This window comes from Nerophis lumbriciformis, linkage group LG33 (genome assembly GCF_033978685.3).
Source record: "Nerophis lumbriciformis linkage group LG33, RoL_Nlum_v2.1, whole genome shotgun sequence".
Classification (NCBI taxonomy): Eukaryota; Metazoa; Chordata; class Actinopteri; order Syngnathiformes; family Syngnathidae; genus Nerophis; species Nerophis lumbriciformis.
Window position 1 is genome coordinate 23,241,149 of NC_084580.2, and position 23,433 is coordinate 23,264,581.

General features: G+C 40.9%; 2 protein-coding genes across 3 annotated transcripts in view; both read right to left on the reverse strand.

Annotated features, from left to right (window-relative positions):
• The window catches only part of LOC133575751 (uncharacterized), a 381,675-nt gene that overhangs the window by 278,248 nt on the left and 79,994 nt on the right, over positions 1–23,433 (reverse strand). The gene's annotated exons all lie outside the window — the stretch shown is intronic.
• Positions 1–23,433, reverse strand: part of LOC133575704 (major histocompatibility complex class I-related gene protein-like) — a 101,357-nt gene that overhangs the window by 67,750 nt on the left and 10,174 nt on the right. The window lies entirely within an intron of this gene.

Genomic DNA, 23,433 nt, shown 5'->3' on the forward strand with positions numbered 1-23,433 from the left:
GGAGCCAAATTTCCTTATTTGTTTATATAGTTTTTATTTAGTTTTCTCTAATTGATTGCTGGCCTCTGTTCATGCTAAATTTCTTTTTCGGCAGATTGCGCCGCCCACTTCCTCTCGACAACCAGGAGGTGTTGACAGGGATGGGACCGTTGCTATGGTGCGGTTGCCAAGGTAACGTCATTTAATTGGGTTCAGGTGGGAGCACTAAGGGGGGCGATTGCATGGAGGACAGAAACAGTTTTCGACCGTGCCGTGCGTGGTCAGGTCTCGCTGCTGTGACAATGTCCCATTCAAGGTCAGCAGACATTATGTTCTAAAGCCTACATTTGATTTCGTTTTGATAACTTAAAATAAACGGATTGTCATATCCAAACATATTTCCACAGTACTGGACATTGAAGCATTTGCACGCGTCAAACTAGTCAACACATTCACCCTCAGTATCAGCTTAAAGGTAAAGGCTGTAAAACTACCATAACTCAACCTGTACTACTATCATAAGTCAACTTTACTACTGCCCTAACTCAACAGAGTGTTAAGTCCCTACTTTTTGTCAAAAAATTTTGATGGATCAATTAGGGCAAGGGGCGAGGCCAAAGGTCAAGGGAGAACAAAGGAAAGGTCAAGGGGCGGGGTTAGAGAACAAAGGAAACAAAAGCAACAAATGGAACAAAAGTAACAAATGAAACAAAGGAAACAAAGGCAACAGGTGCTTATGAATATGACTGAGGTTGACCATCTGTCAAATTTGATGGATGCGGGGTCAAATGCGGTTAAATATTAATGAGGTTCGTGGGAAAATGGTGGAGGGGGTTGAATGATGTCGTGGGAAAAATGAGGAGGGGGTTACAACACTCAGTAAACGGTTACAACACTCAGTAAACGGTTGCGCGGTTGGTATTTTGGAAGCAGTAAAGACTTTGTGATTAGGGACGGCGTGGCGCAGTGGAAGAGTGGCCGTGCGCAACCCGAGGGTCCCTGGTTCAATCCCCACCTAGTACCAACCTCGTCATGTCCGTTGTGTCCTGAGCAAGACACTTCACCCTTGCTCCTGATGGGTGCTGGTTAGCGCCTTGCATGGCAGCTCCCTCCATCAGTGTGTGAATGTGTGTGTGAATGGGTAAAAGTGGAAGTAGTGTCAAAGCGCTTTGAGTACCTTGAAGATAGAAAAGCGCTATACAAGTACAACCCAACCCATTACGCTACGGAAATTCATTAATTTTAGCCATGATTAGCGAAACACCGGTGACCATTTATAGAAATAGTGTGTTGAAAACTTACCTCGACGCCCCGCAGAAAAGTAGGATTTTTCTGAGTCGTACTCAAATGCCGGCATCCGAGTCTTTGCGTGGGAAATGGGGTTTGGAAGCTTACAGGATGGATGGATCTTTTGGATACGTTTTCAGATACGAGACGGGAGACGTCTGCTTATTTCAGCTGAAAGAGAACAGAGACGGAAGTCCTTTCGCGAACGTTTCATCGCTATCTACCGTGGATTGGCATGTGTTAAGTCTGGCAATGGACGATTTGCTGTGGCGTGATCCTTCTCCAGTCGATAAACGCGTAAAAGGAAGCTTGTCTACTTACTGAGCAAGACAAGAATTCTGTTCAGCGCTACTTGGGAGACAAAATCTTCGGTTTCGGGTCGTTGGTTTTTCCACGCCAGTCTTCTTGCTCCTAAAATCACCGGTCCCTATCCGACCGAGCCCGACGTCTTTTCCCTGGAGACTTTTAACTCTGAATGCGGGGTGTTTACACCGGTTGTGGTCGTTCCCATCGTGGCATGGCGAGAGCGTATGGGGGAATGGCACACGCGCACACACACACACCCCCGGCGGAGGACGAAAGGACCAAAGGTCATTCCCCCCACAACCCAAAAGATCTTTCAACACACACGCACGCACACACACACACACACATACACACAGTGATTGACACTTTTGAATGAAACCTAAAGTTCTTTAGATTTTTGAAGCATAACCTTAAATATCAAAAATTCGGGAAAATAGCGTCTTTTGTTTAACGTCTTTTGTTTAACTATAGACACAATGAAGAACTATACATTCAGAAAACATATTTAAATTCAGAAAAAACTCTGTATAACACAGTCTTCTGAGGTATTCCTCTCATTTTTTTCTTTTCAATGTAAGTAATATGTGAAGCTCCCCTGGGAAAAGTATCCCAGGGGAGAATGACCAGAATGACGGTCATTAAAAAAATCTTTGTTTATGTCAATAATTTCCCCTAAAATTCAAATTGAGGCTAGACGGTGTGTTTTTTTCTATTAATTAATAGATGGATCAATAGAAAAACTCCCCTCCCGACCTGCTATCTGAAAAACCCAGTTCGTCATCTTGATTTAGGTTGGTCCACTGTCCAAACATATTTAGCAGCTTTAAATGAGAAATTAAACATGAGCAAAATATGCCACCTTTAAGTGTTAGCGACGGAGGGCAAAGTGTTAGTGGCAACGTTTTTCTACCGCTTATTCCCTTTGGAGTTGTGGGGGGCGCTGGAGCCTATCTCAGCTACCTCTATTTAAACTCATTGAATCAGGGCCTTCTTTCCTCCCATGAGGTCTGTGGAAGACGAGGAACCCTTCTTAAGAGAAAACTCTGAATGCAAACAAAACTGCTTCACTGCTTGAGTGTGAGTTAAGAATCTAGAGGAAGTCGAGGACTAAAATGTCTCAACTTCCAGGGGAGTGCAGAAGAGTATAGATCAGGGGTTGGCGCAGTAGGCCTCCTCAGAGAACATAATACAGCTGGGGCATCCACTACAAGCCCCGTACTCCATTTAGTCTCTCAACAGATGAATTAAAATAAATTCTACATTTATTCAGCATTCCTTTATGTTTTATTGAATTTTCCTATTGTAGTGCAGTGCTTCTTAAATATTTTCTGTCATGAACGCCTCCCTCATAAAGGACATAACTTTTCTATTTTTTTACATCTACCCCGAAATATTATGGGCCAGATTACCGTATTTTCCGCACCATAAGGCGCCCTGGGTTATAAGCCGCGCCTTCAATGAACGGCATATTTCAAAACTTTGTCCACCTATAAGCCGCCCCGTGTTATAAGCCGCATCTAACTGCGCTAAAGGAATGTCAAAAAAACAGTCAGATAGGTAAGTCAAACTTTAATAATATATTAAAAACCAGCGTGATGTGGGCGCGCACGGAGTCGTATATCAACATGGACGGAGCTGCGTGAAAAAAGCCACCCGGCCTCTTCGCGTAAACTTACCTTAACCACTCGCTCATCTTTTCTTCATCCATCCCTTCGAGTTAGCTTTTATGATGACGCCGGCTGGAAAGGTCTCTTTTGGCAAGGTCTTCCTTTTGAATATCACCATGGGTGGAAGTTTCTGGCCATTAGCATGGCAAGCTAGAACCACAGTGAAGGATGACTTCTCATTCCCTGTGGTGCGAATATTCACCGTACGTGCTCCCGTTGTATCCACAGTGCGGTTCACAGGAACATCAAAAGTCAGTGGGACCTCGTCCATGTTGATAATGTTCTCTGGCCGGATCTTTTTTTCAGCTATCTTGTTTTTACAATATGCACGGAAAGTAGCCAGCTTTTCTTGAAAGTCTTTAGGCAGTTACTGTGAAATAGTAGTCCGTATGCGGATGGAGAGATTGCGTCTTTTCATGAACCGGATCCCTGTCGCTTAGTAGGAGCCATTTTGTGGTCTTTACAGATGTAAACACACAAAGGAAATGAAACGTACGGTAATATCCGCGCGCTTCTTCTTCTTCTACGCGGGCGGGTGGTTGCTTACAGTAGAAGAAGAAGCGCTTCTTGTTCTATGGGGGCGGGCGGGTGCTTACCTTGGCGGTTGCTTGCGTAGAAGAAGAAGCACTTCCTCTTCTACGGGGAAAAAAGATGGCGGCTGTTTACCGTAGTTGCGAGACCGAAACTTTATGAAAATGAATCTTAATATTTATCCATATATAAAGCGCACCGGGTTATAAGGCGCACTGTCAGCTTTTGAGAAAATTTGTGGTTTTTAGGTGCGCCTTATAGTGCGGAAAATACGGTACTACACTGGATGATGGACCACACCATGCACATTAACATATAGAATGTAGCCCATGTCAGCTCATCATGGGTCTGTCGCAAGGGGAGGGAATGGCACAAAATCTTGCGATTTGGCCAAATACAGTAAATTAGCTCCGCTTCTTCGTACTCCTTCTCGGACATGTCCAAGTGTTACCATATTTTCCGCACCATAAGGCGCCCTGGGTTATAAGCCGCGCCTTCAATGAACGGCATATTTCAAAACTTTGTCCACCCATAAGCCGCCCCGTGTTGTAAGCCGCATCTAACTGCGCTAAAGGAATGTCAAAAAAACAGTCATGGAATCGTATATCAACATGGACGGAGCTGCTGAAAAAAGCCACCCGGCCTCCTCGCGTAAACTTAAACTTACCTTAACCACTCGCTCATCTTTTCTTCATCCATCCCTTCGAGTTAGCTTTTATGATGACGCCGGCTGGAAAGGTCTCTTTTGGCAAGGTCTTCCTTTTGAATATCACCATGGGTGGAAGTTTCTGGCCATTAGCATGGCAAGCTAGAACCACAGTGAAGGATGACTTCTCATTCCCTGTGGTGCGAATATTCACCGTACGTGCTCCCGTTGTATCCACAGTGCGGTTCACAGGAATATCAAAAGTCAGTGGAACCTCGTCCATGTTGATAATGTTCTCTGGCCGGATCTTTTTTTCAGCTATCTTGTTTTTACAATATGCACGGAAAGTAGCCAGCTTTTCTTGAAAGTCTTTAGGCAGTTGCTGTGAAATAGTAGTCCGTATGCGGATGGAGAGATTGCGTCTTTTCATGAACCGGATCCCTGTCGCTTAGTAGGAGCCATTTTGTGGTCTTTACAGATGTAAACACACAAAGGAAATGAAACGTACGGTAATATCCGCGCGCTTCTTCTTCTTCTACGCGGGCGGGTGGTTGCTTACAGTAGAAGAAGAAGCGCTTCTTGTTCTATGGGGGCGGGCGGGTGCTTACCTTGGCGGTTGCTTGCGTAGAAGAAGAAGCGCTTCCTGTTCTACCGGGAAAAAAGATGGCGGCTATTTACCGAAGTTGCGAGACCGAAACTTTATGAAAATGAATCTTAATATTTATCCATATATATAAAGCGCACCGGGTTATAAGGCGCACTGTCAGCTTTTGAGAAAATTTGTGGTTTTTAGGTGCGCCTTATAGTGCGGAAAATACGGTAATCTGTGATGTACTTCAATAAAACGTTAAGCGTGTTGGGAATAAACTGTGACAAACAACAATAATAAACAATACAGACTTTCCCTAATGTTAGAACACAAAACAAACAGGGAGGCATTGCAACAAGTTTATGTGAATTAGAAATGCTATAAAATAAAATCATATCACAGTTATTGTGACCAAAATATCACGGTTATCATAAATTATCACGGAATTGTCAATTGTGCAAAAAAAAAAACTAATACCTTGAAATATTTTAACAAAGTGTTATTTAAAATAAACAAATGTATAAAAAAAAAATAGCAACACACCTATATAATATACTTTCCTTAGCAGAACAAACATTATAAATATTGTTCTACTATTATATGAGTTTTAAAATATGTTTTGATATGTTTTAATTTGTAAAAGTTTTAGAGTGTTTATTGTTAAAGGCAAAACGCGTGTTGTTTGTAAGACGTTAATGCGTTTTGTATTCCTGATGGATTCCTGAAGCTAGCTAACTAACTACAGTGAGACGATGTTGAGTCAAAAAAAAAAGCTTTTAGTCAAAGTCTGGCAGCTAATTTTGTCTATATACATATGTGCGGCTTTCTTAGCACATCGCCATCAAAGAAAAAAAGTTTTGGTGTTGTTTTGTTTGTATTTATCAGAATTAGAATCAGATTCAGAATAGTTTTATTGCCATTGTTTGAGAACGGCTTCACAAACTAGGAATTTTTCTTGGTGCAGGCGTGCAACATAAAACACATATAACACCGATTTGGTAATAACAGGAGCTGTAATTGCTGCTATTTTGACCGTCCTCAAAACATTGATTACTAGTTTTTTATCAGCACTTTTCCCGTCATTGCTATAAAATGGACAAAACTTTATGAGTTATTAGCAGAGGTGGGACCAAGTCATTGTTTTGCAAGTCACAAGTAAGTCTCAAGTCTTTGCCCTCAAGTCCGAGTCAAGACAGGCAAGCCCCGAGTCAAGTCCAAAGTCAAGACTGGAAAGTCTCAAGTCAAGTCCTAAGTCCTGCATTTTGAGTTTCGAGTCCTTTCAAGTCCTTTTAACCACAGACTAATATATTAACACAGATTGTGTATGCTTTTCAAACGCTGTATTTATTTATTAAAACAAGTGCATTTTAAATTGCAGGAAAGAAAATTGTGCTGACATTGCACTTTATAATAGCACTATTAACCAGTCATTTTAAACATTAACTCATTCCTTTACAGAACAAACACATTGAAAAATAAAGTGCAAATGTAATTATTTGTACAAAAGTGTTAACATTGAAAAAACATGACATATACGTGAACATAACAAAAAAGTTGTACTTTTTATATGTCAGGGCCCTATGCTGCATTGCATTTGCAAAAGACCAAATTAGCCAAGAGTCTGTCAGTCATTTGTGCACGATGGGGGCGTAGTATGATGCCACCATGGCTGAAAACTCGCTCCACTGGAGCACTGGAGGCAGGCACTGCCAAGACTCTCATGGCCACTCGGAACAGTGAAGGAAGAGTCTTCATGTTCAATGCCCAGAACAAAAGGGGGGAGATAGTTTTTTTGGGTTGGTGCACTACTTGTAAGTGTATCTTGTGTTTTTTATGTTGATTTAATTAAAAAAAGAAAGAAAAAAAAAATATATTTCTTGTGCGGCCCGATACCAAACGATCCACGGACCAGTACCGGGCCGCGGCCCGGTGGTTGGGGACCACTGAGGTAAAGCTAAAGCTAGCTAAAACGGTACACATATTCATAATATAGTATACATTTTAACTGACCTTTATTTTACTATTTTTGTCTTTTTTTAGGTGGCTAAAATACGCGATGCTGCTGACCGCCGTCTAACATTACGTGTGATATATTGACTAACGTAACCCTGCTTAAAAAAAATCACTGAACAAAAAGTATGAATAAGGTAGTGAACTGCAACAGATTCCTGTGTTTGCAATAACGTTATAACGTTAGCAGTGAGTTTACAGCCTCACTGATTTAACTACACAGCAAATAAAAGTCACGTTACTTAGCCAATAAACGTTATCTTACATTCAAAACTTACCCTTCTTTGTGCAACTTCAAATGCCGGACGAGGTTGGAAGTTGTTGCCTCTCCATCAGTAATTTTCGAACCGCATGTGTTGCATACTGCAAACCGTTTTGTGTTGACCACCTTGTAATTTTTATACCCAAACGAAGTTATTTTAGGTATCATTTTTTGTTCACTGGCGTGTGGTTTGGACATGTCTTCTTCGTTGGTTGTCCTGCAATTTGATTGGATGAATGCTGTGTGATGAAAACAAAGTAGATCTAATTTGATTGGCTGTTGTACTGAGAGCACACCAGCTGACACACGCAACGCTGATAGACAAGTACACAATGAAAAATACGGAGCGCTCCTAAATAACTTTTTCATCTTTGGGTTTTGGGGAAAGTAGCAAGTCATGTCAAGTCATGTCAATTCAAAAGGCTCAAGTCCAAGTGAAGTCACAAGTCATTGATGTTAAAGTCTAAGTCGAGTTGCAATTCTTTTTACATTTTGTCAAGTCGAGTCTAAAGTCATCAAATTCATGACTCGAGTCTGACTCGAGTCCAAGTCATGTGACTCGAGTCCACACCTCTGGTTATTAGTATTCATGTAACAGCATAATGAACAGCACATTTACGGTATGAATAAATATTTCTGAACAAAGTTGCCATCTTTATTGTTAGTTGGCACTAGGGATGTAACAATAAAGGGTATAATTGATAACCATGGTAAAATGGTTAGTATTACCATTTTAAATGAAAATTATCAAAAACAAACACGCAAGCTGAAAAGCTAACATGAAAACAAGAGACAAGAATGTCTTTGCCCGTAAAGAAACAACATACCCCAATCTAAATTTATACAAACAAATTGCTGTCTAAGCAATCAAGCTACTTAATTGTGCACATTGACCCTACAAACTGTGGTCTCTTAGAATAGAATGATTGTTCTATATTAGAGGAATACCTCAGAAGACTGTGTTATACAGAGTTTTTTCCGAATTTAAATATGTTTTCTGAATGTATAGTTCTTTATTGTGTCTATAGTTCAATAGACATTAAACAAAAGACGTTAAACAAAAGACACTATTTTCCCGAGCTTTTGATATTTAAGGTTATGCTTCAAAAATCTAAAGAACTTTAGGTTTCATTCAAAAATGTCAATCACTGTGTGTGTGTGTGTGCGTGTGTGCGTGTGTGCGTGTGTGTTGAAAGATCTTTCGGGTTGTGGGGGGAATGACCTTTCATCCTTTCGTCCTCCGCCGGGGGTGTGTGTGTGTGCGCGTGTGCCATTCTCCCCATACGCTCTCACCATGCCACGATGGGAACGACCACAACCGGTGTAAACACCCCGCATTCAGAGTTGAAAGTCTCCAGGGAAAAGACGTCGGGCTCGGTCGGATAGGAACCGGTGATTTTAGGAGCACGAAGACTGACGCGGAAAAACCAACGACCCAAAGCCGAAGATTTTGTCTCCCAAGTAGCGCTGAACAGAATTCTTCTCTTGCTCAGTAAGTAGACAAGCTTCCTTTTACGCGTTTATCGACCGGAGAAGGATCACGCCACAGCAAATCGTCCATCGCCAGACATAACAAATCCCAATCCACGGTAGATAGCGATGAAACGTTCGCGAAAGGACTTCCGTCTCTGTTCTCTTTTAGCTGAAATAAGCAGACGTCTCCCGTCTCGTATCTGAAAACATATCCAAAAGATCAATCCATCCCGTAAGCTTCCAAACCCCATTTCTCACGCAAAGACTCGGATACCGGCATTTGAGTACGACTCAGAAAAACTCTACTTTTCTGGGGGGCGTCGAGGTAAGTTTTTAACACACTATTTTTATAAATGGTCACCGGTGTTTCGCTAATCATGGCTGAAATTAATGAACTTCCGAAGCGTACTCACAAAGTCTTTACTGCTTCCAAAATACCAACCGCGCAACCGTTTACTGAGTGTTGTAACCGTTTACTGTGTGTTGTAACCCCGTCCTCATTTTTCCCACGACGTCATTCAACCCCCTCCACCATTTTCCCACGAACCTCATTAATATCCAACCGCATTCGACCCCGCATCCATCAAATTTGACAGATAGTCAACCTCATTCATATTCATAAGCACCTGTTGCCTTTGTTTTCTTTGTTCCCATTGTTTTCTTTGTTTCTTTTGTTCCCTTTGTTTCTTTTGTTTCCCTTGTTTCTTTTGTTTCTTTTGTTTTCTTAGTTTCCCTTGTTTCTTTTGTTTCTTTGTTTCCCTTGTTTCTTTTGTTTCTTTTGTTTCTTTTGTTTTCTTAGTTTCCCTTGTTTCTTTTGTTTCTTTTGTTCCCTTTGTTCCCTTTGTTTCCTTTGTTGCCTTTGTTTACTTTGTTACCTTTGTTTCCTTTGTTCTCTAGCCCCGCCCCCTTGACCTTTACTTTGTTCTCCTTTGACCTTTGGCCCCGCCCCCTTCTCTAATTGATCCATCAAAATTTTAGACAAAAAGTAGGGACATAACTCTCTCTCAACCTGTACTACTATCATAAGTCAACTTTACTACTACCATAACTCAACCTGTACTACTATCATAAGTCAACTTAACTACTACCATAACTCATCCTGTACTACTATCATAAGTCAACTTTACTATAACTCATGTTTCCTTTGATGTAAAGGTTGCAGAGCACTGTCATTAATGAAGGCATTTATATGATATACATAGTTGTTTTACATTTGTTCATACTTTTGAGTACACATAAATCCCTCTTAGTTTATACAGGTAAAAGCCAGTAAATTAGAATATTTTGAAAAACTTGATTTATTTCAGTAATTGCATTCAAAAGGTGTAACTTGTACATTATATTTATTCATTGCACACAGACTGATGCATTCAAATGTTTATTTCATTTAATTTTGATGATTTGAAGTGGCAACAAATGAAAATCCAAAATTCCGTGTGTCACAAAATTAGAATATTACTTAAGGCTAATACAAAAAAGGGATTTTTAGAAATGTTGGCCAACTGAAAAGTATGAAAATGAAAAATATGAGCATGTACAATACTCAATACTTGGTTGGAGCTCCTTTTGCCTCAATTACTGCGTTAATGCGGCGTGGCATGGAGTCGATGAGTTTCTGGCACTGCTCAGGTGTTATGAGAGCCCAGGTTGCTCTGATAGTGGCCTTCAACTCTTCTGCGTTTTTGGGTCTGGCATTCTGCATCTTCCTTTTCACAATACCCCACAGATTTTCTATGGGGCTATGGTCAGGGGAGTTGGCGGGCCAATTTAGAACAGAAATACCATGGTCTGTAAACCAGGCACGGGTAGATTTTGCGCTGTGTGCAGGCGCCAAGTCCTGTTGGAACTTGAAATCTCCATCTCCATAGAGCAGGTCAGCAGCAGGAAGCATGAAGTGCTCTAAAACTTGCTGGTAGACGGCTGCGTTGACCCTGGATCTCAGGAAACAGAGTGGACCGACACCAGCAGATGACATGGCACCCCAAACCATCACCCAACCATGCAAATTTTGCATTTCCTTTGGAAATCGAGGTCCCAGAGTCTGGAAGAAGACAGGAGAGGCACAGGATCCACGTTGCCTGAAGTCTAGTGTAAAGTTTCCACCATCAGTGATGGTTTGGGGTGCCATGTCATCTGCTGGTGTCGGTCCACTCTGTTTCCTGAGATCCAGGGTCAACGCAGCCGTCTACCAGCAAGTTTTAGAGCACTTCATGCTTCCTGCTGCTGACCTGCTCTATGGAGATGGAGATTTCAAGTTCCAACAGGACTTGGCGCCTGCACACAGCGCAAAATCTACCCGTGCCTGGTTTACGGACCATGGTATTTCTGTTCTAAATTGGCCCGCCAACTCCCCTGACCATAGCCCCATAGAAAATCTGTGGGGTATTGTGAAAAGGAAGATGCAGAATGCCAGACCCAAAAACGCAGAAGAGTTGAAGGCCACTATCAGAGCAACCTGGGCTCTCATAACACCTGAGCAGTGCCAGAAACTCATCGACTCCATGCCACGCCGCATTAACGCAGTAATTGAGGCAAAAGGAGCTCCAACCAAGTATTGAGTATTGTACATGCTCATATTTTTCATTTTCATACTTTTCAGTTGGCCAACATTTCTAAAAATCCCTTTTTTGTATTAGCCTCAAGTAATATTCTAATTTTGTGACACACGGAATTTTGGATTTTCATTTGTTGCCACTTCAAATCATCAAAATTAAATGAAATAAACATTTGAATGCATCAGTCTGTGTGCAATGAATAAATATAATGTACAAGTTACACTTTTTGAATGCAATTACTGAAATAAATCAAGTTTTTCAAAATATTCTAATTTACTGGCTTTTACCTGTATTTACTGGTTCACATCTGAAACATCTTCTGGAAGCATATCATTATTTACTTTATACATCATTTGATCAGTGGTGTTTTATACAAGATCATTTTCTTTTAAAATGTGTGACTGGGAAGTATACCAAATGAAAAAAGAGGGAGGAGATATTTATTGAAGATATTACTGACTAGTAATATAAAGGCAACGATTTAATAAATGTCTGTCAAAAGAAGCCCCAACAATTGCAGAATGGTAACAAAAAATCTGATTATTTACAATTTGGAACAAATTACATTCTTGCTAAGATACGTCACCAAAAAAAAGAAAAACTTACTGAAGAAATTGAATTTAAAAAAAATGATTATTACTAATAAAAGACACTTGTATATGTACTTACCATGTATAATTGTGTGTGTATACACTTTGGAGGTGTAACAGAAAAACAATGACGCCACATATGCTGTGTTAACATGTTGTCTGTTCAGTATACATCCATTAATTGTTACATCATCAAACTTGATGCCAGATACTTGCACATTTGGCAATGACTGAATGTCTGACGAAAAACAAAAATACAAATGTTGCATTAGTACATGTTAGTACATTCTTTGTACAGCAGATGGCGTCCTTGTATTGTGCAAATTATCAAAGAGGAAGAAAAAAGTTTTGAGGTCTTGTGACTGACATCTTTTCTGCTTTACTGGATCACACTTGGGAGAGTTCTGTATCATAATAATGTGCATTCAATACTTGAAATACCCTTTTAAAAGACTTAAAAATGTAACGCTTGCCAAAACGTAATTTGGATTAGTAAACAAAATGTATTGAACTTCAATACGATTTATAACTGAGATTTAAGATTTTCTAATTCCAGAAAAAATGTGTCAGTAAGTAAATATTTTCCACATCACTTTATGTTAAGTGCCATAATGAATAGTTATGGGCTGATATCAGCTTTTAAAAAGGTATTGCAACAAGTCAACAGTACTAAATAAGTTTTATTATAATTTTAATAGGGATGTCCGATAATGGCTTTTTGCCGGTATCCGATATTCCGATATTGTCCAACTCTTTAATTACCGATACCGATATCAACTGATACCGATATCAACCGATACATACAGTCCTGGAATTAACACATTATTATGCCTAATTTGGACAACCAGGTATGGTGAAGATAAGGTTGTTGTTGTTTTTTAATTAATAAAATAAAATAAGATAAATAAATTAAAAACATTTTCTTGAATAAAAAAGAAAGTAAAACAATATAAAAACAGTTACATAGAAACTAGTAATTAATGAAAATGAGTAAAATTAACTGTTAAAGGTTCATAACTTTTATGGACAGAATTTCTAGGCGCAGTCAATGCGTTGAGGGGATCCGGTTTGGTGGCTGCAGGATTAGGTCTCTGCTTTTTGCAGATGATTTGGTCCTGATGGCTTCATCTGGCCAGGATCTTCAGCTCTCACTGGATCGGTTCGCAGCTGAGTGTGAAGCGACTGGGATGAGAATCAGCACCTCCAAGTCCGAGTCCATGGTTCTCGCCCGGAAAAGGGTGGAGTGCCATCTCCGGGTTGGGGAGGAGATCTTGCCCCAAGTGGAGGAGTTCAAGTACCTCGGAGTCTTGTTCACGAGTGAGGGAAGAGTGGATCGTGAGATCGACAGGCGGATCGGTGCGGCGTCTTCAGTAATGCGGACGCTGTATCGATCTGTTGTGGTGAAGAAGGAGCTGAGCCGGAAGGCAAAGCTCTCAATTTACCGGTCGATCTACGTTCCCATCCTCACCTATGGTCATGAGCTTTGGGTTATGACCGAAAGGACAAGATCACGGGTACAAGCGGCCGAAATGAGTTTCCTCCGCCGGGTGGCGGGGCTCTCCCTTAGAGATAGGGTGAGAAGCTCTGTCATCCGGGGGGAGCTCAAAGTAAAGCCGCTGCTCCTCCACATCGAGAGGAGCCAGATGAGGTGGTTCGGGCATCTGGTCAGGATGCCACCCGACCGCCTCCCTAAGGAGGTGTTTAGGGCACGTCCGACCGGTAGGAGGCCACGGGGAAGACCCAGGACACGTTGGGAAGACTATGTCTCCCGGCTGGCCTGGGAACGCCTCGGGATCCCCCGGGAGGAGCTGGACGAAGTGGCTGGGGAGAGGGAAGTCTGGGCTTCCCTGCTTAGGCTGCTGCCCCCGTGACCCGACCTCGGATAAGCGGAAGAAGATGGATGGATGGATGGAAGGTTAGTACTATTAGTGGACCAGCAGCACGCACAATCATGTGTGCTTACGGACTGTATCCCTTGCAGACTGTATTGATATATATTGATATATAATGTAGGAACCAGAATATTAATAACAGAAAGAAACAACCCTTTTGTGTGAATGAGTGTGAATGAGTGTAAATGGGGGAGGAAGGTTTTTTTTGGGGTTGGTGCACTAATTGTAAGTGTATCTTGTGTTTTTTATGTTGATTTAATAAAAAAAATAAAAATTTTATTTTTAAAAAAACGATACCGATAATAAAAAAAAATCAATACTGATCATTTCCGATATCACATTTTAATGCATTTATCGGCCGATATTATCGGACGTCTCTAATTTTTAACTTTTCCAATTTCGATGCAGTAACTTTAAACCAGAAAATATGTGTCAATAATTTTAAAACATACTGCAAGTCACTTTTTTTGCGGGCATCATGTTGCAATTTAGGGGTTATATTCAACATAAAGTCTATTTTTTAACATGTTAAAAGTACTTAGTGTGCTATAAAATGCTTGATTTACAGGACAGATATTTTAACATATTTATGAACAATATAACAATACATAATATAAGACTACTAGACAATGTAACAATATAAAACAATTAATACAATTTATTCTATCGCTTTTAAACTTTTTTAAAGCACGACACATCTCGCGAGGGCAGAGCAGCGCTGTCTTGCGACGTCAAGTGTGCCAACTGTCGTAAAAACACAGAAGAACAGATAAGTGAAGGCGGACGCTAATAAATTAGTGTTGTTATTTGATCGCTATTATGTAAATATTTATGTCGTACAAGAGACATATTTAATTATTTATTTCAGGGTAGAACGTCTCAGTCCGTGAGAATCTTTGCGTTGCTTAGCTAGTCGGTACTGTAAAGCTGAGAAGCGTCTTGTGCTAGTTAGCTTAGCTTGTTAGCTGCTGCGTAAAGTGTTGTGATTGTGTGAACATGTGAGTGTAAAGTGTTGTGATTGTGTGAACATGTGAGTGTAAAGTGTTGTGATTGTGTGAAAATGTGCGAAAGAACGATAGCAAAGTATGAGGAGGAACTTTGTCCAACAAAAGAGGAGAAGGAGCGACAACATCAACTACTGGACGCTGTTTTCAAGAAACATCAAGTTGTGTTACACAGAACAGGTTTGTTGACTTCTTACTCTCACATCTTTACTAACATTATATTTCATTATTAAAGGGGAACATTATCACAATTTCAGAAGGGTTAAAACCATTAAAAATCAGTTCCCAGTGGCTTATTTTATTTTTCGAAGTTTTTTTCAAAATTTTACCCATCACGCAATATCCCTAAAAAAAGCTTCAAAGTGCCTGATTTTAACCATCGTTATATACACCCGTCCATTTTCCTGTGACGTCACATAGTGAAGCCAACACAAACAAACATGGCGCATAGAACAGCAAGCTATAGCGACATTAGCTCGGATTCAGACTCGGATTTCAGCGGCTTAAGCGATTCAACAGATTACGCATGTATTGAAACGGATGGTTGTAGTGTGGAGGCAGGTAGCGAAAATGAAATTGAAGAAGAAACTGAAGCTATTGAGCCATATCGGTTTGAACCGTATGCAAGCGTTGCCACAGAGCTCCAAACTTCATGAGACCTTCCAATTAACCCACATACAGTATGCAGGGAGCTTCATAGAATGGGTTTAACTAATAGTTAATAGGTTTCTTAAAGGGGAACATTATCACCAGACCTATGTAAGCGTCAATATATACCTTGATGTTGCAGAAAAAAGACCATATATTTTTTTAACCGATTTCCGAACTCTAAATGGGTGAATTTTGGCGAATTAAACGCCTTTCTATTATTCGCTCTCAGAGCGATGACGTCACAACGTGACGTCACATCGGGAAGCAATCCGCCATTTTCTCAAACACCGAGTCAAATCAGCTCTGTTATTTTCCATTTTTTCGACTGTTTTCCGTACCTTGGAGACATCATGCCTCGTCGGTGTGTTGTCGGAGGGTGTAACAACATGAACAGGAACGGATTCAAGTGGGCCAAAGATGCGAAAGTGGCAAGAAATTGGACGTTTGTTCCGCACACTTTACAGACGAAAGCTTTGCTAAGACAGAGATGGCAAGAATGTGTGGATATCCTGCGACACTCAAAGCAGATGCATTTCCAACGATAGAGTCAAAGAAATCTGCCGCCAGACCCACTATTGAATCTGCCGGATTGTGTGAGCAATTCAAGGACAAAGGACCTCGGTAGCACGGCAAGCAATGGCGGCAGTTTGTTCCCGCAGACGAGCGAGCTAAACCCCCCTGGATGTCTTGGCTCACACCGTCCCTTATGCCACCGAAGATGATCAAGAGAAGAATATCGACCCTAGCTTCCCTGGCCTGCTGACATCAACTCCAAAACTGGACAGATCAGCTTTCAGGAAAAGAGCGCGGATGAGGGTATGTCTACAGAATATATTAATTGATGAAAACTGGACTGTCTGCACTCTCAAAGTGCATGTTGTTGCCAAATGTATTTCATATGCTGTAAACCTAGTTCATAGTTGTTAGTTTCCTTTAATGCCAAACAAACACATACCAATCGGTTGGTTAGAAGGCGGTCGCCGAATTCGTCCTCGCTTTCTCTCGTGTCGCTGGCTGTCGTGTCGTTTTCGTTAGTTTCGCTTGCATACGGTTCAAACCGATATGGCTCAATAGCTTCAGTTTCTTCTTCAATTTCGTTTTCGCTACCTGCCTCCACACTACAACCATCCGTTTCAATACATTCGTAATCTGTTGAATCGCTTAAGCCGCTGAAATCCGAGTCTGAATCCGAGCTAATGTCGCTATAGCTTGCTGTTCTATGCGCCATGTTTGTTTGTGTTGGCATCACTATGTGACGTCACAGGAAAATGGACGGGTGGTTAAAATCAGGCACTTTGAAGCTTTTTTTAGGGATATTGCGTGATGGGTAAAATTTTGAAAAAAACTTCGAAAAATATAATAAGCCACTGGGAACTGATTTTTAATGGTTTTAACAATTCTGAAATTGTGATAATGTTCCCCTTTAATATTTTTGTTGTAATGGTTAATATTTTTGTTGAAAATTATTGCGGTTGTGAATTTAGGTTACATTTTTTATAAATAACCTTCAAGACTAACCTTTTGTTACACTGCTATTCTCGTGAGGTTTTGGTTTAGTACAGTGGTTCTTAACCTGGGTTCGATCGAACCCTAGGGGTTCGGTGAGTCGGCTTCAGGGGTTCAGCGGAGCCTCCGCCGCGGAGGTCAAGACACACCCGACTCATCGTGTGAATAAAAACTTCTCCCTATCGGCGTATTATGGATACCCCCAAACAACGTTCCCTCTAATTTTCCATATGCGTGAGCAAACGCAAAAACTCCTTGAGCATTCAGTGGAGCACATGTGAGCACACCTGTCCCAAACCTGACTAAATAACAAATTAAATGTTTTATTATTATAATCAAATGACAGCTGTCATTTCCATTAGATTATTTTATAAGTGTTTTGGCCCACTTACAATGACAATAACAAAAAATATTGTTTTTCATGAGCTGTGTACTAGTATTGTATGTGTGGGTGGAAAACGAAGAAAAGGAACAGACTTTGCTGTGAAAATAAATAAATAATTTTATTTGATCATTTATGATTTAAAATGACATGAGAGTAGCACTTGCCAAGGTGAAGCCACGCATATCTGAACTGGTCTCTCAAAGGCAACAGCAGAAGTCACACTGATTTACAGGTGTGTAATTTGTTGTGAGTTCATGCACTGTGTTGGTTTTGTTCTGTGAACAAGGTGATATTCATGCACGGTTCATTTTATGCACCAGTAAAAAAACATAACTTTGCCTTGAATTTGAAAAAAATATATATATATAATAATAACTGGGATTTATATAGCGCTTTCCTAAGTACCCAAAGTCGCTTTACATGTAGAACCCATCAATCATTCACACCTGGTGGTGGTAAGCTACTTTCATAGCCACAGCTACCCTGGGGTACACTGACGGAAGCGTGGCTGCAATTTGCGCCAACGGCCCCCTCCGACCACCATTCAATTCACCGGTGTGAGTGGCACCGGGGGAAAAGGGTGAAGTGTCCCGCCCAAGGACACAACGGCAGCAATTTTTGGGTGGTAAGAGGCGGGGAGCGAACCTGCAACCCTCAGGTTTCTGGCACGGTTGCTCTACCCACTACGCCATGCCGCCCATATATATTTCACTAAAGAAGGGTTTGGTGAATGCGCATATGAAACTAGTGGGGTTCGGTATCTCCAACAAGGTTAAGAACCACTGGTTTAGTATAAGAGACTGCGAGACCTGCATTCGCCCAGACATGCAAAAGACTTTGAGCGAACCATCCGCAGCAGCAAGAACATTTAGCTAGCTGAACAAGGTATTTTGTCATATTGTGTCGAATTATTCTGTATATTTGTAAAGTACATTGGTTTAATCATTGTACGCTCATTTAATATGCGCAAGACTGAAATATTTGCTGCCCAAGAACCTCCGAAGTGGCAGGCGGCCACGGGGTAGACATTTCGTTTAGCACTTTATTTGCCTGTGACTGAACTATGTCTAAAGCATTGTATTTCATGTCCTGTCCTGTAGTTTTCATGGCATGAACCAAAGTAAAGCGCCCGTCTTTAAGAAGCCGCACCTGTGTCGTCGTTTCGGAGCCACACAACTGTCTGCTTTATTATAAGAAAATGGAAGAGTTTGGGAACGTCAGCGAATCAGCCACGAAGTGGTAGGCCTCGTAAACTGACAGAGAGTGGTCAGCAGATGCTGAAGCGCATAGTGCAAAGACTTTCTGCACAGTCAGTTGCTACAGAGCTCCAAACTTCATGTGACCTTCCGATTAACCCACATACAGTATGCAGGGAGCTTCATAGAATGGGTTTAACTAATAGTTAATAGGTTTCTTCACTAAACTGCCAACAAATTTAAAGTGCACATAAAAAACAGTTTCACCACTTTAGTCATAACTTCTCTATGACTTCTTCTGTTTGTTTGATGTTGTCATTACTGCCACAAGTGGTGGACTGAGTACCATATAGACCACAGCTGGGAAACATATTTTTTGGTGCTCTATGATTCAGAAAGGCTGCTTTAAACGAAGTATAATCATGTGCAGTCGGACATGAGCATTGCATTTTTTGGGGTGGGATTAAAAATGGCCTTAATTAATACACAAATACATTATACATGTATTTGCGTATACCTGTAGAAACCCTGCTGCTGCCTGTCAACAAAAAGGTCCACCTCCTCTCTGTAGTGCTTCTCTTTGTCGTCATGGATGAGACCCACCACTGTTGTGTCATCCACATATCTAACGATGTGGTTTGTGTTGTACTGAGCACAACAGTCATGGGTCATCAGGGTGTAAAAAGTAGAGGGCTGAGAACACAGCCCAGTGGAGTGCCTGTGCTCAGCATAATGGTGTCTGATCTGTTATTCCCTCCCCGTACAAATTATTAAAAAGTCCTGTATTTAGTTTTGCAGGGGTGTGTTCAGTCCTAGTGGGCCCATTTTGTTGATCAGGTGCTGTGGGATTATGGTATTAAAGACCAAGATTAAATCCACAAACAGCATCCAGAACATTGTATTCATTTTTCCCCCCCAGGTGTTCCAGGGACAGGTGTTGTGCGGTGGTTATGGCATCCTCGGTGAAACGCTTTAATATGCAATGTGAAGGGGGGTAGGATAGAGGTGATGTGACCTTTGACCAGCCTGTCGAAGCACTTCATGGTTAGATTTTAAGTTAAGAACACCTCGATCAATGCTGGCTAGTTCTTAGAAATACTTTTCAAATTTCCCCCCTCAACCTTCCAAGCCTGTTTTTTTTTTACTCACTGTACTGTTGAAGTAATTTTAGAGATTGGGACCAAAATAAGTCTTTCCTGTGGTTTTATTAAAAAGTTCAAGTACCAATGATTGTCACACACACACTAGGTGTGGCGAAATGATTCTCTGCATTTGACCCATCACCCTTGATCACCCCCTGGAGGTGAGGGGATCAGTAAGCAGCAGCGGTGCCGCACCCGGGAAACATTTTTGGTGATTTAACCGCCAATTCCAACCCTTGATGCTGAGTGTCAAGCAGGGAGGTAATAGGTCCCATTTTTATAGTCTTTGGCATGACTCGGCCGGGGTTTGAACTCACAACTAATTACACACTTTTAACACAACACACCAAAGAACACATTGTGTTAACAGTGTCAGTCAAAAACTATTTCTATTCTCTCTTAATTGTATTTACTTATTTACCCAACAGACGTCCATCAGCCCCCTAACATTAAAGAGGAAGAGGAGGATCCACAGCCCACCCACATGAAAGAGGAAGAGGAGGAAGTGTGGATCACTTAGGAGAGAAAGTGTCTTCTAGGGCAGGAGGAGGATGATGTCAGCAAGTTTCCACTGACTGTTGTCTCTGTGAAGACTGAAGAGCATGAAGACAAACCACCTGAGTCCTCACAGCTTCATCACAGTCCAAGTAAGCACATATCATTTTATTCTCAGGGCATTCAATCCATCACAACTGGACTGTTCACTTTGTCTTATAAAACCCAAAACCAGTAAAGTTGGGACCTTGTGTAATCTGTAAATAAAAAGAGAATACAATGATTTGCAATTCCTTTTCAACTTATATTCAATTGAATAGACTGCAAAGACAAGATATTTAATGCTCACTCTGAGAAACATAACTTTTTTTTGTTTGCAAATAATCATGAACTTAGAATTTAATGGCAGCAACACATTGCAAAAAAGTTGTCACAGGGGAATTTTTTACCACTGTGTTACATGGCCTTTCCTTTTAACAATACTCAATAAACATTTGGGAACTGAGGAGACACATTTTTGAAGCTTTTCAGGTGGAATTCTTTCCCATTCTTGCTTGATGTACAGCTTAAGTTGTTCAACAGTCCGGGGGTCTCCGTTGTGGTATTTTAGGCTTCATAATGCGCCACACATTTTCAATGGGAGACAGGTCTGGACTACGGGCAGGCCAGTCTAGTACCCGCACTCTTTTACTATGAAGCCACGCTGTTGTAACACATGGCTTGGCATTGTCTTGCTGAAATAAGCAGGGGCGTCCATGATAACATTGCTTGGATGGCAACATATGTTGCTCCAAAACCTGTATGTACCTTTCAGCATTTATTGTGCATTCACAGATGTGTAAGTTACCCATGTCTTGGGCACTAATACACCCCCATACCATCACACATGCTGCCTTTTGAACTTTGCGCCTATAACAATCCGGATGGTTCTTTTCCTCTTTGGTCCGGAGGACACGACGTCCACAGTTTCCAAAAACAATTTGAAATGTGGACTCGTCAGACCACAGAACACTTGTCTACTTTGCATCATTCATCTTAGATTAACTCGGGCCCACTCGGGTGTTGTTGATAAATGGCTTTTGCTTTGCATAGTAGAGTTTTAACTTGCACTTACAGATGTAGCGACCAATTGTAGTTACTGACAGTGGTTTTTTTAAGTGTTTCTGAGCCCATGTGGTGATATCCTTTACACACTGATGTCGCTTTTTGATGCTGTACCGCCTGAGGGATGGAAGCTCCATAATACCATCACTTACGTGCAGTGATTTCTCCAGATTTTCTGAACCTTTTGATGATATTACCGACCGTAGATGGTGAAATCCATGAATTCCTTGCAATAGCTTTTTGAGAAATGTTGTTCTTAAACTGTTTGACGATTTGCTCACACATTTTTTCACAAAGTGGTGACCCTCGCCCCATCCTTGTTTGTGAATGACTGAGCATTTCATGGAAGCTGCTTTTATACCCAACCATGGCACCCACCTTTTCCCAATTTGCCTGTTCACCTGTGGGATGTTCCAAATAAGTGTTTGATGAGCATTCCTCAACTTGCTCACTCTTTTTTGCCACTTTTTTGAAACATGTTGCAGGAATCAAATTCCCAATGAGCTAATATTTGCAAAAAATAACTAAGTTTTTCATTTGGAATGTTAAGTATCTTGTCTTTGCAGTCTATTCAATTGAATATAGAATGAAAATGATTTGCAAAACATTGTATTTTGTTTTTATGTACGATTTACACAACGTGACAACTTCACTAGTTTTGGGTTTTGTAGAATGTATAACCATTGAAATATGTCAGGAAAAAAGCAAAAACATATTAATTTTTGTACCAAAAAATGTATTTTTGTATTCCCCAACAGTTTCTGTGGGTGGACAAAAAGAAAATGTCTGTGACGTGGGCTGGCATTGAGACATGGGGGGCGACTGACAAAAAGAAAAATCCTGGTCCATGACGTCATCAGCAGGCGGCGGCGTGATGTCATCAGCGCGGGTCTCCAGCTGACTGACAGCCCAATCTGTAAACTGCTTGGCTAAATGAGTGAGGGGATTACCATACAATGGCGGCGAGGAAGACTGGGCTGCCTGTGGAGTCTTGCTGTCTGGAGGAGGAGTTTGGGGGAACGACGCGTCCTGACGGTGAAACGAAGCCTTTCTGGCTGGCTTCCGTCTTCGCCAGCGCGTCCCCATCTCCCCGTGGTCAGTTGCGAGAAAACTGACGGCTGGCTTCATTCTGTCACGATCGGGGTGCAGCTTGCTGCGGTTCGTTCTCCCGGAATGCAATACTGACGGCTCCGGACGACAGCGTGAAGGTAGGATATGATTTAATCTTTGTAAATCATCCAATCTACCAACATACAGGCAAAACAAGAAAAAGGCAAGTGTGCCTAACACACGTGAAGCTAAGACTTAACCGAAGCTATGGCATGGAACAAGAAAACTTACTTGGTAAAGGCGTGACACAAACAAGGAAGCCAGAACGAGTGATTAACAAAGGCAGACTTAAATAGTGATCTCATGATTAACGACAGGTGTGATCCGAACAAATGAGGCAGGTGAAACTAATGAGTCGCCATGGTGACAAAACAAACAAGGAAGCGCAAACAGGAACTTGTGGAGTCCAAAACTAACAGAACATAACTAAACAAAACATGATCTGGACCACGGATCATGACAGAATGTATGCAAAGTAAATCGTTGTGGGATGATTTACAATATTGGCTTTGCCTGACACTCCACACTTGTTTTCTGAAATTGATAATGTTTTGGGGATGTTAAAAAAAAAAAAAAAAGAAGAACATTTTAAAAACACAATAATGGGAGTTTTTGTTTTATCCACAAATGTATGTTTGTAAAAACAAAACCATTCTTCCACAAACAATTCAGTCATTTTCGCTCACTTTTATATTGCATAAAGGTCTGGGGACATACATATAAAACAATCACAACACAATCATCATATTACAAAAGAGAGTAATGAAGATAATTAATAAAATGGATTATAGAGACCCAACAAATAATTCATGAAGTCACACATTTTAAAATTGTATAAAAGACAACTGTTCAAATGATGTATAAAGTAAATAATAATAATATGCTTCCTGAAGTGGTCCAGAAGATGTTTCAGATGTGAACCAGTACATATGTATATCATATAAAGGTGCTAATCTATGGGATCATTAACTATTACAAATAAAACTATGTAACACTTCAATATTTCAAACACCTATAAAAAACACTATTATGAACAAGTCTATTGCTTTCTAT